Raw genomic sequence first — 14,215 nt, forward strand, 5'->3', positions numbered from 1 at the left:
TGGAAACCACGTTAGCATCAAGATCCCAGCCTGTCTACCTGCAGTTTCACAGGACATGTGAGACCAGAGACAAAGATTAGAGGACAAATCCTGATGGTTAATAGACTTAGGACATGGTGGAGACAAAAGTCATCTGAGAGGGTCCAGAAAAGGCATACTTGAAACCTATATAAGGTTGCCAGTCTAAGAATAGTGTGGGAAGGTGAGAAGGACTTGCCTGTTAGTTACTCTTGTCCTCCAAGGCATTGCAGAGGACCTAGCAGCTGAACACAAGGGTTCCAGAACCCTACGGCTGGATGGACACTTGAACACCCACCCCTGCCCTAGTGTGCAACAGCTGGACAGACCTATGAATGCCACATTTTTCTGGTGTTTTTGCAGTGAGACTGAGATAAAGCAGTGAGCAAAATCTGTTTAAGTTTTTGTTTCAAATAAAAGGATCTTCCCCTTCCATAAATTCCCACATCGGTACTGGCTACATTGTTGATCTAACATTGGAGTAGCATGTACCACAAGCACACTTCCTTAGTTTACCTGTATTCATCTCCTTTTTTGAGATGATATGTAACTATGACCAGAAACTCATTATAAAAACAATTATGGTCATGTTTCTGTTCATGTAGTCTAGACCTAAGGTATTAGAATGGATGCTGTATCTGCAATCATAACGGTATAAGGTTTAGCTCCAAAAGTGTCGTGTTTATTGGGACAAAAAGCATGAGAAAATCTGTTTCATCTGTAACACTTTCACACAAATTGTGTGTATACAACCAGTTTTATTTTAAAAAGGTTAAATGAGACTAACTGAATGACTGTATTTTCATAAGTTACTTAGTTTACATCAATTTCTTTTATATTGATTTTTTATATTCTTTTCTATCCATATGCAAAAACAATGGTATATCTGAGTTCTTTCTAGTAAAATTTAATAATTATCTAGACTTTAATAGGCGTTGCGGTTTTCCACATTCAAGTTAAGATAAACTTATCAATCACTTACCAAATAATTCCTTATTTTTTGAAAACAAGCAAACAATCTATTACTTGTTATTTATAATTGGTTTAAACTATCATGGACCAGCATTTTCTAGACATTCTGGAAATCATGCCTCCAATTGCTTATAAAGGTCCATCCCTCAGTTCAAAACCATGATTGTTATCTTTTGGCTTTGAATGAAACATTCAGGAAGTGTTTATTGTTCATGTTAATCCATGCTATAGCTGACTTTGCTGTTTCTGTCATCAGCCCCTGTTAACAAATAATCCCATTGTCTGAAAAAAATAAAGAAAAGATAAAGCATCTCTTGTTATCTCATGTTGCTCTGTAATAAATGGCAATAAAGTCATTATACCATGCAAAGCTATGAATCAGTTTAACAAGCAAGTTCTGTTGAAATTGCTGATTATGTTTGTTGTAAGGTCATTGGTCATCTGTTTTTTCTGTAAACAAGTGTATAACTCCAGTTACTGTGCCTGTAGACTTCCATGCCTTCACATTTGTTTCATTGTCATTTTCCTGAAACAAAAAGAGGATTTTTAGTTTTAATATGTCTGAAACAGAAAAAAAAATAGAAATTTCTTCATCATTATGCTTTATAAAGTAGCAAGATTCAGGATAATGGATAGTATGACATCAACTTTCAGCACTTTTGGATACAAAACTCAGGTTGGGGAAAATGCAAAGATGTAACAATGTGGAAGAGAAAAGTTAGAGATTCAGATTTTTCTATAAGCCCTGTGAGCATTCTGCTTTTTCTGCACAGACAGAACCATGGTAAAGCCTACTGTTAAATGCTTTTGTCTTGTTTTCCTTACTGTGTCCTTTCACTGTGTTTCCTTCTCTCTACAGTGAACATATGGTCTTCCTGTGGTTCCTTGGCAGTGCACAACATAGGATTGCAACATACAATGTTTGATTCTGTAAGGTCAAATTCTATACCCAGATTTTAATTCTGCTCTCTAATTTTTGCAGTGGCTCTTCCAGATGCCTGCAGAGTTATTGTGCACACAAAGCAATATCACAGGCACTGTGTTTGTCTACATAGGAGGAAAGTGACTCTACATCACATCACAATATATCTAATGATCACTGCTGTTTCTCAAACTGTATGCTCATGATTCCTCTCTCCATTTCAATGCTAAGAATTTGGCAATAAACATAAATGTGTATTACATACAAATTTATAATTTTATATATAAAAATGTTTTATTAATATTTTCTTAGTTTTGCTGAAACAGGAGTGGCTCTCTATATCCATTCATACTGTAAGTCCAGAAGATTTGCATCTCTTTCAGTTTAAAATTTCCTCTTCCTTTCCTTGGAACATTTCAAACTGTGAGCGTTCAAGTGGTAAAAAGGCAAGAGAAAGGAAAGGAAGACAACAGATTGCTTCCTGAAAAGTGCATGCAGAAGTCAGTGCTTGGACTCTGAGTGTGCTCCATTCCAGTTACGTTAACAGACTGTTCATGAACTTTTTGGCTATCACAAATAGGGGAAGTAAGTGTGTGAGCTCTATATGTGCAGTGACACCTCCAGCCTCTTGCTGACACACTGTGTTAACTCGTGGGATTTATATTGTAATTCTAAGTCCTTGGAACTGCTGCCAAGTTTCCAGCTCATCCATGCAAGATAGGAGTCCCTAATTAATAGTAACACAGGTTACTGGCTTTCCTAAGTTTATTATATATCCTGTGAAGTTTTCTGTTTATACAGTGGATTTTCAAGACAAAAATCATTGACTAGTACTCATGCCTGCAAAGTATTTTATATCTGGACTAGAGTGATACATGAATAATAATTGAATTTTGTTCTTCTTGGTGCTTACAAAATCTACAAAATTGTTGCACATAGGGAAATAAAAGAGAATGAAAAGGAGATGGGAGCTTCAGGATGCGACAACAAGGCAGCACTTTTACAGAATATAATGTAATTCCAAAGCATTTGCTTAAAAAATGCCGGATTTTATGAGATTCATAGCAGAAGTAGTTTTTAAAGACAGATTTGAAGAAAGCTGAGCAAACATAATAATTTAAAAAGTCCAACATAAGTCCAGGCTTTGGAAAAATTGCGTATGGGAGAAATAGGTATGTAGAAATTCATGGTTATTACAGAAGAAATTCCTAGATTACTCTTAACACCTTTGTTGAAGGCTAACGCCTTAGCCACAGTGTAAGAGGGGCATACTGCTATTTTAGTACTTATATAAACAGTGCACATCAAAGTATTTTGTTAATGGTTTATAAATCTACTCCAATTAATAACATAAGTTTTGACATGTTTTTCTTCCTGAAAACATGGCACTGCAAAAAAAAAACCAAAAGAGGCCAGTTTTGACACTTGCTGTTCCAGCCCCATCAGGGAGGCTATCAAAGGAAACTGACATCATTCTGATGAGACAACAATTTTTAGACACTGAAAAGTACTGAGAATTTCATGAATCAAGGCAGATATTCTCTGAGTTTGGAGTACGATTCTTGTTTTCATTGACTAAATGGTTTTGCTGACTATAACGATAGAATTACAGTTACAGAAAATCTATATTTGTGTATCTATATCATCTATATCTACACCTATATGCTGCCTTCCTGGGGCCAGGGTGAGGGATATTAGTAAGAGACTTCCTGAGTTAATTCAGCCCTCAGACTATTATCCACTGGTGGTAGTCCAGGCTGGCAGTGAGGATATTAATCGAAGAAGTGCCAAGATAATTAAAAAAGACTTCAAAGGACTGGGTTGGTCAGTTCAGGGGACAGGAGCACAGGTGATATTTGCCTCAGTTCCTGTACTATCTGGGATGGATGAGGAGTTAAATAAAGAGTGGAGTAAAAAAGACCAACTCCTCAACAGATGGCTAAAGGATTGGTGCCACCGTCAAAATTTTGGTTTCTTTGACCATGGGGCAAACTCCATGGTACCTAGTTTCTTAAAATCAGACGGGATTCATCTTTCTAGGAAGAAAAAGAGAACTGTAGCCCATAAGTTAGCGAGGCTGATCAGGAGGGCTTTAAACTAGGTTTGAAGGGGGAAGGGGTTGAAACCGGGCTCTCCAATGATCAGCCTAATGATGGAAAGCCTGAGTTAAGAATTAAATCAACAGCCCACCTGAAGTGTATGTACACTAATGCATGCAGTATGGGCAACAAACAAGAGGAGCTGGAAGCCATTGTGCAGCAGGAAAGCTATGATGTAGTCGCCATCACAGAAACGTGGTGGGATGACTCGCGTGACTGGAGTGTTGCCATGGATGGCTACACGCTCTTCAGAAAGAACAGGCAGGGTAGGAGAGGTGGAGGGGTGGCTTTATATGTTAGAGAGTCTCTTGACTCTGTTGAACTTGAGATCAGCAACGATAAGGTTGAGTGCCTGTGGACCAGAATCAGGGGGAAGACCAACAAGGCCGACATCATCATAGGTGTCTGTTACAGACCGCCCTACCAGGATGACAAAGGGGATGAAATATTCTACAAGCAGCTAGTGGATGTCTCGAAATCGTCAGCCCTTGTCCTTGTGGGTGACTTTAACCCTCCAGATATCTGCTGGGAGCTCAATACTGCAGAGAAGAGGCAGTCTAGGAAATTCCTGGAGTGTATAGAGGACAATTTCCTCCATCAACTGGTAAATGAACCTACCAGGAGTAAGGCCCCGCTAGACCTGCTGTTTACAAACAGAGAGGGGCTGATGGGAGATGCAGTGGTTGAAGGCCACCTGGGAAATAGTGACCATGAAATAATAGAATTTTCAATACTCAGAGATTCAAGGAGAAACAACAATAAAACCTCTATGCTGGACTTCCGGAGGGCAGATTTTGACCTATTCAGAAGTCTAGTCTAGAGCATACCCTGGGAAACAACCCTTAAAAATAAGGGGGTCCAGGAGGGATGGATGTGCTTCAAGCAGGAAGTTTTGAGTGCACAGGAACAGGCCGTACCGGTGTGCCGAAAGGCAAGCCGGCGGGGAAGACAACCAGCTTGGTTAAACAGGGAGATTCTGAAGGAAATCAGGGATAAAAAGAGAATTTATTGACTGTGGAAGAAAGGGTTGGCTACTTATGAAGAATTCAGGAAGACAGCTAGATCATGCAGAAAGAAAATCAGGGATACAAAAGCGCAATTTGAAGTTAAATTAGCCACTTCTGTTAGGGATAACAAAAAGTCCTTCCATAAATACATTAATAACAAAAGGAGGAGCAAAGAAAACCTCCATTCTTTGAGGGACTTGGAGGGAAACACAGTTAATAGAGATGAGGAGAAGGCTGAGGTACTTAACACCTACTTTGCCTCAGTTTTTACCAGTAGGATAGGTGGCCCTCAAGGCAACCGGCCTCTGGAGCTGGTAGACAGAGATAGGAAACCAAATAGCCCCCTTGTGTTCCAGGAGGAAATAGTTAGTGACTTACTGAGTCATCTGGATCCTCACAAGTCTATGGGACCAGATGGGATCCATCCTAGGGTAATGAAGGAGCTGGCAGAAGAGCTTGCCAAGCCGCTCTCCATCATCTTCCAACAATCCTGGCTCACTGGGGAGGTCCCACATGACTGGAAGTTGGCAAATATCACCCCAATCCATAGAAAAGGCTGCAAGGCTGACCCTGGTAACTACAGGCCTGTCAGCCTGACCTCGGTGCCTGGTAGAGTTATGGAGCAGATTATCCTGTGTGAAATCACACAGCAGCTAGAGGATGGACAAGGGATCAGACCCAGCCAACATGGGTTTAGGAGGGGCAGATCCTGTTTGACCAACCTGATCTCCTTTTACGATCAGGTGACCCACCTGGTGGATGAGGGAAAGGCTGTGGATGTGGTCTATCTGGACTTCAGCAAAGCCTTTGACACTGTCTCCCATAGCATACTCCTGGAAAAGCTGGCAGCCCATGGCTTGGACAGGGGCACTCTGTGCTGGGTCAGGAACTGGCTCAAGGGCCGGGCCCAGAGAGTGCTGGTGAACGGTGCTGCATCCAGTTGGCGGTCGGTCACCAGTGGTGTTCCCCAGGGGTCAGTGCTGGGCCCAGTCCTTTTTAACATCTTTATCGATGATTTAGATGAGGGGATGGAGTCCATCATCAGCAAATTTGCAGATGACACCAAGTTAGGACGGAGTGTCGACCTGCCGGAAGGCAGGAGGGCTCTGCAGAGGGATCTGGATAGACTGGAGAGATGGGCTGACTCCAATGGAATGAAGTTCAACAAGGCCAAGTGCCGGGTCCTGCACTTTGGCCACAACAACCCCCTGCAGCACTACAGGCTGGGGACAGAGTGGCTGGAGAGCAGCCAGGCGGAGAGGGACCTGGGGGTGCTGATCGACAGGAGACTGAACATGAGCCAACAGTGTGCCCAGGTGGCCAAGAAGGCCAATGGCATCCTGGCCTGCATCAAGAACAGTGTGGCCAGCAGGAGCAGGGAAGTGATCCTTCCCCTGTACTCTGCATTGGTGAGGCCACACCTTGAGTATTGTGTTCAGCTCTGGGCCACTCAGTTCAGGAGGGATATTGAGGTGCTGGAGCGGGTCCAGAGAAGAGCAACGAGGCTGGTGAAGGGACTTGAGCACAGGTCCTATGAGGAGAGGCTGAGGGAGCTAGGGTTGTTCAGTCTGGAGAAGAGAAGGCTTAGAGGCAACCTCATCACTCTCTTCAACTACCTGAAGGGAGGTTATAGCCAGGTGGGGGTTGGTCTCTTCTCCCAGGCAACCAACAATAGGACAAGGGGACATGGGCTCAAGCTCTGCCAGGGGAGGTTTAGGTTAGATGTTAGGAAGAAATTCTTTACAGAGAGGGTTATCAGGCATTGGAACGGCCTACCCAGAGAGGTGGTGGATTCACCATCCCTGGAGGTTTTTAAAAAGAGATTGGACGTGGCCCTTAGTGCCATAATATAGTAATTGGAGTTGGATCAGGGGTTGGACTTGATGATCTTGGAGGTCTTTTCCAACCCAATCTATTCTATGATTCTATGATTCTATGATTCTATGATTCTATATCTATATCTGTTTATCTTATTCCTTATCAGATACAGGAGATATTTTGCTAGTATTGGCACCTCTAACTATAGAGAAGGACATAGTGCTGGCTAGAAGTACACGATCCAGTTATGTTAACCCGTACATCTGTGATATGAAGGCCATGCTTGCAAAAGCTAATAGGAAGTGTTACTCAGCAAGGCTAATGAGGGTGACCCATTATTAACACGTGCCTTATTAACACGACTGTAACATTTTTGGTAGTACAGGTAATGCTAAACATCACTGCACTGGATCATGCAGACATAGCCCTTGAAAGTGGTACAGTCTTGATTACACAGAAGACTCGCAGAGAGAAAAATTCTTAACAACATGCTACCTGGTTTCCTTTTATAGTCCCGGGTAGCAACAGAATGGTTTTTTTAGTCTACTTCCTCTTATTGCTGCAGTTTTGTTCGCTTAAATTTTTACCGTCTTGGGCAGGGACGATAGATGTTATGGTGCTGCAAAATGGAGTAACACAGGCTGACTCTGCTTAAGAATCTGCAGGAGTTTGAGCACAATTCTTCAAGGACCAGTGAGAGTGCTCAGGGGCTCAGTTGTGAGTATGCTGCCTGATGTACCTGCAGAGCCAACCATGGTTGCTCAGAAGAGAATTGCGCTGAGTGGTGTGGACATGTTGCCCCGGGCTGGCAGAGCAGTGTGTAGTGCTTTTGTGCTGTGCTCTGCCCTCTGATGTGGGCATCCTCTGTGTGCCTCATGCAGCAATACGGCTCTGAAAACAGAGTCACTACTCTGATAAAAATGGATGTAGTTGTTATTCTTTTCCATTATGACTATGTCACACTTTCTTTTTTTTATTTCTCTTTGATGGGAAAGAAAGCAGATGTGCTTGGGAGACTTCATGAACTTGACAGGGCATTTAAAAAGAGGAAAGCACAAATGAGGTAGAAGACCAGATGAAAGAACGCATGAGGAGGAATTCGGATTTTCAGAGCTTAATATCTAGTTTCAGATCAGGCTACTCTTTGTCACCGTGTTCCTTCCTGCACTACTAAACACTCAAGAGTAACATCGTATTTTCAGTCTATACCGCAGAGGTTTGAGTCGTGCAGCATTTAAAGTCAGGCGGTCAAATTCAGTGCCTTGCTGCAGAAAGCATTCCAAAGCTCCAGTCATTTGTTCTCCTAAGGAAGTTTCAAATGAACTAACTTTGAAAAAAAATCTACCTCAATTTTGTGAAATGTCAGCACACAGAGAAGCTGATAGCTGTAGGTTAATCATCTGGGAAGCACTCACCGATAACTTTCCCTTGCTTTGATGCTATGGAAATTGTTCCATCTTACAAAATGAATTGTTATCACCTGAATTATTTAGACTACAGCTAACTAATGTTAGTTGAGTTACTGTAAAAGTAGAGTGCTAGCCCAAGCAAGAGTATCCATGAGGGAGAGGGAAGAATAAAGATCATGTGTAGATGCTTTTTAAAGTGATATACATGTGTGTTGGAAAAGAGAAGGAAAAGGAGATAAAATGAAATATCGATGTTGTCTTGATTGATTGGCAACCCCTGCAGAGGAACTCATCTTTTCTGTTCCCAACTAATGTTTTGGGAAGAGATTAGATGGGAAACAGAAGGAGCTTCACTCTTCATGCTGGTGATTGTGCAACAGGAAAATCATATATTGTGCTGTCATCCAACAGAGCTGACATGTGAAAAGCATGTGTCTTGTAGGGCAACAAGAGTCCCATTGTCAGCAATCTAAACATAAACTGACATAAATTCAGAAAAGATAACAGTCTGGCACTGTCTGAATGTGATTATTTTGAATTTATCCATTTCTCATTTTTATCCTATATAAGTACCCACTATAATTTAATTCGAATTAAAGGATTTTTTTCTTCTATTTTACTAGAAAGAATTAGGAGGTTAGAGATTAGATGTCAGCTTTTGAGGATCATGGAATCATAGAATATGCTGAGTTGGAAGGGACCTGTCAGGGTCATAAAGTCCAGCTTCTGTCCCCATGCAGGATACCCCAAGAATCACACCATGTATCTGAGAGTGTTTTCCAAATACTTCTTGAACTCAGAGAGGCTTGGGGCTACGACCGCTTTCCTGGGAAGCTTATTCCAGTACCCAGCCACGCTTCAGGTGAGAGCTTTTTCCTGATACCTAACCTAAACCTCCCCTGATTCAGCTCCATACCATTTCCTTGAGTTCTGTCACTGATAAGGAGAGTGAAGAGATCAGTACTTGCCCCTCTGCTTCCTCTCACAAGGAATTTGTAGACTGCAATGAGGTCTCCCCTCATTCTTCTCTTCCCCAGGCTGAACAAACCAAGTGACCTTAGCTGCTCCTCATAAGGCTTTCCCTCCAAACCCGTCACCATCTTCATGGCCTTCCTTTGGACCATCTCTAACAGCTTAATGCCTTTTTTATACTGTGGTGCCCAAAACTACACACAATATTCAAGGTGAGGTTGCCCCAGTGCAGAGCAGAGTGAGACAATCCCCTCCCTCAACTGGCTGGTGATACTTTGCCTGATGCCCCTCAGGACACAGTTAGCCCTCCTGGCTGTCAGGGCACTGCTGACTCATATTCAACTTGCTGTCGACCAGGACCCCAGGTCCCTTTCTGTGGCACTATTTTCCAGCATCTCATTCCTCAACCTGTATGAATATCTGGGGTTGCCCCATCCCAGGTGTAGAATTTGAAACTGATGATTGTCAATCTCTCTGATTTGTTCAGATGTCTCTTAATTAAAGGTCTCTCTTGCTTGTGGAAAGGATTTTTTTTTTCTTTTTCTTGTTTTTGTGGATTAACTGAGTCAATCAGATGTATGAAGGCATAGCATTCAACACACAGAGGGTGACCATGGAGTAAGGCAAAAAAACATGTCGATTTGAGAAGAAAAACCACAATAGTATGAAACTAGGACATTTTCTTCATCTTTGATATCCCTCTGTATCAGGAAAATGTGAATGGTTTCTTTTCACTTTCTGGCTACCCCTGAAGGATACAGGAGGATAGAAAAGGAAGATCAAGAACTTGACAAACTGTGTACACTTCAGTGTCTGGTAAAACCCTTAAGGTATAATTATCAAGTAGTTGAACAGCATGGTATGCCTGGTTCTTGTGGTCCTGATTGTCCTGGCTAGGGACCTGTCCAGACCATGTTGCAGTTTCCTTGAGGATCCTTTCTAGACCTGTGGTGACATGAGGGTGAGGAAGGGGGAGGGAGGTGGTGGTTCCTGGGGCCAGGTGAAAGGAGTTGAAAACCATTCTAGATTTAGATGCTTTAGACCTAGGGTTTGTTGGTATGAAGGCACAAGTCCAGATAGGTGGAAATGTCCAGCATGTTGACACAGAAAGATGTAGTATGCCAGACACAAGAGAAAAAAATCTCCCAAGCAAGTTAGCAGGCATGCCAGGTTCCAGTAACTACATGTTTCCTGAGATTGAATTTCTAAAATGATCAACACATCATGCACATTTATATCCTTTGGATTCACCTTCAGAAGACGCAGTTTTATGAGGTGCTTCATCTGTGTGTGTGTTTGTTTGCCCTGGGTACTAGCGTCAAACTGGCTGTGGCACTGATTGTCCAGGCTTACTGAAAGCTGTATCTCTAGGCTCGTTGCTGTAGGGCCACACTTTTCACAACCATCCTTGTGGCAGGACCAGGGCAATTTACAGCTCCCTGGAAGCTACCATAAATTGTTTCGCGTTGGTCAGAGCACTGAATGGGCTGTACACCAAATATTTGTCCCACAGTGGTCTCTAAGTTACTTTTTCTTGCCTTTTTATTTTTTTATCTTGGTATTTAGTGACAGATGTCTATTGTGATTCCTCTCTTGTGATTCTCTTCAGTGATTATTTTGTTAGCTTTCCTGAATAGAACAGCAGGCAGAAACACACATTTAATTACATGACTCTGTGCTGGTTTTGACTGGTGTAGAGTTAATTTTCTTTACCATTGCTGATATGGGATGTGCTTTCAATTTGTGCCAGAAACAGTGTTAATAATGCAGGGATGTTTTTGTTATTGCTGAGAAGTGCTTACACAGAATCAAGAATTTTTCTGTTCTCCTACTACCCTGACAGTAAGGAGGCTGGGGATGCACAAGTAGTTGCGAGAGGGTACAGCTGAGACAGCTGACCCCAACTGACCACAGGGATATCCCATACCATATGGAGTTATGCTCATTCTGTAAAACTGAGGGAAATCTTTTGCATCTATTCTAAGTTATTGAAAATCTAATCTTGAAGCAAAATGCCAAATAGGCTCTACAATTGCTAATGAACAACTAGAGATTGTACCTATGTGTTTTCATTTCACTAAAGTAAAAGTTTCTCATTTTTAATTATTACAATGTATCAATTCTGCTTTAAGGGTTCTTTTAAAAAGCAATGCATAGTGATGCAAAAAAAAAAAAAGTTAACTCTATGTATTACGAAAAGGTTGTATGTAATCATTAACAAAATGTCTCTGTGTGAAACAGATCTTTCCTGTAGTAAAAAAATCTATTTTTTTAACACTTAAAGATAGACTGAAGCACATCTAACAAAACTCCATAATAAGCCCAAATAAATCAATTTGAAAACTCAATTATTAATAGATGCTTTTTACAGTATTTATTTTTTGTAAAGAGGATTTGTCTTTAGATTTAATATCACCTTATTTAGCAATTTGAAAAACCTATCTGTAAATTCATAGTTTCAACCAGCCTATTCTGTGTGGCTTTTGTACAGAAGCACTTTTTCCGCAGCAGCATGAAGCTCTGAAAACAAGTGTTGCATGACCAGAATGCATTGGAAGGAAGCTGGTTGCTTTTTTGCGCCAGATATATTGGTGGGTCAGAGATACATCCCAAGTGTGATTGTAGTAGAGGCACTTTTTAAAGTTAGACTTTATCTGCAGTGCACTTCCATGAGTACACAAGTGTCTATCTACAAAAGCTCAGCTCTCATGACTTGCTGTACTTCGTACAGCATAAGCCCATCTTAGATATATGTAAATTAAAGTAACACAATTTGACAAATACAAATTCACACGTCCTGGTCCTGGCTCTTATATAATTCAAATCACCAGTATTTTGAAGCCCAGATGCATTAGGCTGAAATGTATATAATTTTCTTAATGCTGCATTTTGGAGGTTATAACAATAAATGTGTCTACTTTATATGAGGGTGGAATAGAAATAAGCTCAAATTCTTTAAGAAAATGCAAATCTGTCACACCCTGATCAAAGATCCAACTCCTTAACAGTTTAACACACTGTCTCCAGGTGAGTAAAATTACTTTCAAAGATACTGTTAAATACAATTATTTCTTTTCAGATTCACTATTGAGAAGTATTTCATAAAGTTGAAAGGATTCAATAATAACAGTAGATGAATTTTTCTTTCTGGATGAAGGTCAAGATAACTGCAATAGTATTTATACATAATCTATATGTTTCTATTAATATTTCAACAATAATGTATACATATAGAATATAAATATGTAAACATAAAGTCTACAGAACTTTCAGTTTAAGGTATATCTAACTGTTCTTTTTAACAGAAAGTACTGCATGGGGGAAATATTAAAATGTATTTGATAAGTTAATATGGTTTTTTTTGCAATAGAACAGATCAGATTTTTTTCAGTATTGCACCTGCTTATATTGGTGTCATTGGAACCATAATAATTCAACAATGCACATGAGTTTGACAGTGTTTAAGATTCAGTGGCAGAGCCTATTGCCTACGCTGCTGACTAACAATGACTTACTGTTTCTTTGCATTGTCCACCACTGCATCCATCTGCTTGGCTTACATTTGCTATTCAAATTTTTGTTCGGTGTATTTATGACACAATTCACGCTAGTATTGAGGAACATCTCTTGTAGAGTTTCAATGCCTGACAGAAGTATGTAGGATAGTCACAGAGTCCAAGTAGCCTATCACTTAGAGAATGTTAGTCAAATATCCCATTCTGAGGGAAAAACCCTTTATTTTCAATCTTGCTGAAGGTAAAGAGGATCAGTAACAAGTAGGTATTCAGAAAACATAAAATGCAAACATCAGAATATCATAATGTTACAATTATATAGATAAATAAACACTGTCCCAGACCTGAGGACTTTATACTTTACTAACATAAACTCTTGCCTAAAGCATGAAACAAAAACAATCTAGTTGTAAAAGTCTTTCTACATGAGAAATAATTTTATTTTTGCTGTCTTCTAAAATTTTTTTTGTTCTCATCTTTTGTGACCAGAATCTCTTTAGTGACCAGAATACCTTATAAGTACATAGACAAGAAGGAAGAAACTGTTTTATTCTTTCAATTATCAAGTTATTTTATGTTTGTAACATAAAAACACATGAATTAAAAACTTCAATACCAAAAACCACACAATACCCCCAACACCATGGTTGTGCTTTTGTATCTTTGCTTGTGTGTCTTTTTTAAGTACTTGAGTTCATATGCACAAAGGGTATAACATATGGTGGCTTCAAAGTGTATACAGTGACCAGAACTGGTAGCTCAGTTCCCTTAACACAAAGGAGAGGGAGTTAACATTTAGGAATGGGTTCCCTAAAAAAACAATCCAGCAGTTTCATGATACCAAAGAAAATTGTATGGGGGATGCCTGACAGAAGGCATGCCTGAAACCCACCTTCCGCTGGACTTCAGCTCTACTCTGTAGCATTGTAGGAGAGTTGCTTGTCCCAACATGAACAGCTGCTTTTTTCAGAAGCAAAAGCTGCCTTTTAAGAATCTTACTTGCATTCAGGATTCTATTTTTCCCCTTAAAAAGTGCTGATTTAGTGTTGTTCAGTATTTAAGATATGTGACAGAGTGCTCCTCTATGAGGAGTGGTATAGTGCTTAGGTAAGACTGAACTTAGAAGATATACATGATATAATGCATTTCCTACAACACTACCCTGGTATTTGTCTTATTTTATTCTGCTAAAGCATAATTGGAGAGAGTGGTCTGTGTTATACGTGAAATGCAAATATTTGATGTTAAGATCCAAAAAGTTGGGTTGATGAGTTCAATGGTTTCCTCAGCAAGATAATTAAGCTCATTTCTCTGGCTTCCCAAATTGTGAAAAGAGAAAGCCAATTCCTGTTGCGTTGTTTTCTACACAACTTAGGAGAGCAAGAACAAAATAAATAAGAAAATATTTTGTTACTCTCTTATGAGAAAATTTTTGAGAAGAAAAGAGTCCTAGATTTCGTTCCATGTTTGTAGAAGCAGCTAC

This window comes from Corapipo altera, unplaced genomic scaffold (assembly GCF_003945725.1).
Source record: "Corapipo altera isolate COAL_440 unplaced genomic scaffold, ASM394572v1 22b, whole genome shotgun sequence".
NCBI lineage: Eukaryota > Metazoa > Chordata > Aves > Passeriformes > Pipridae > Corapipo > Corapipo altera.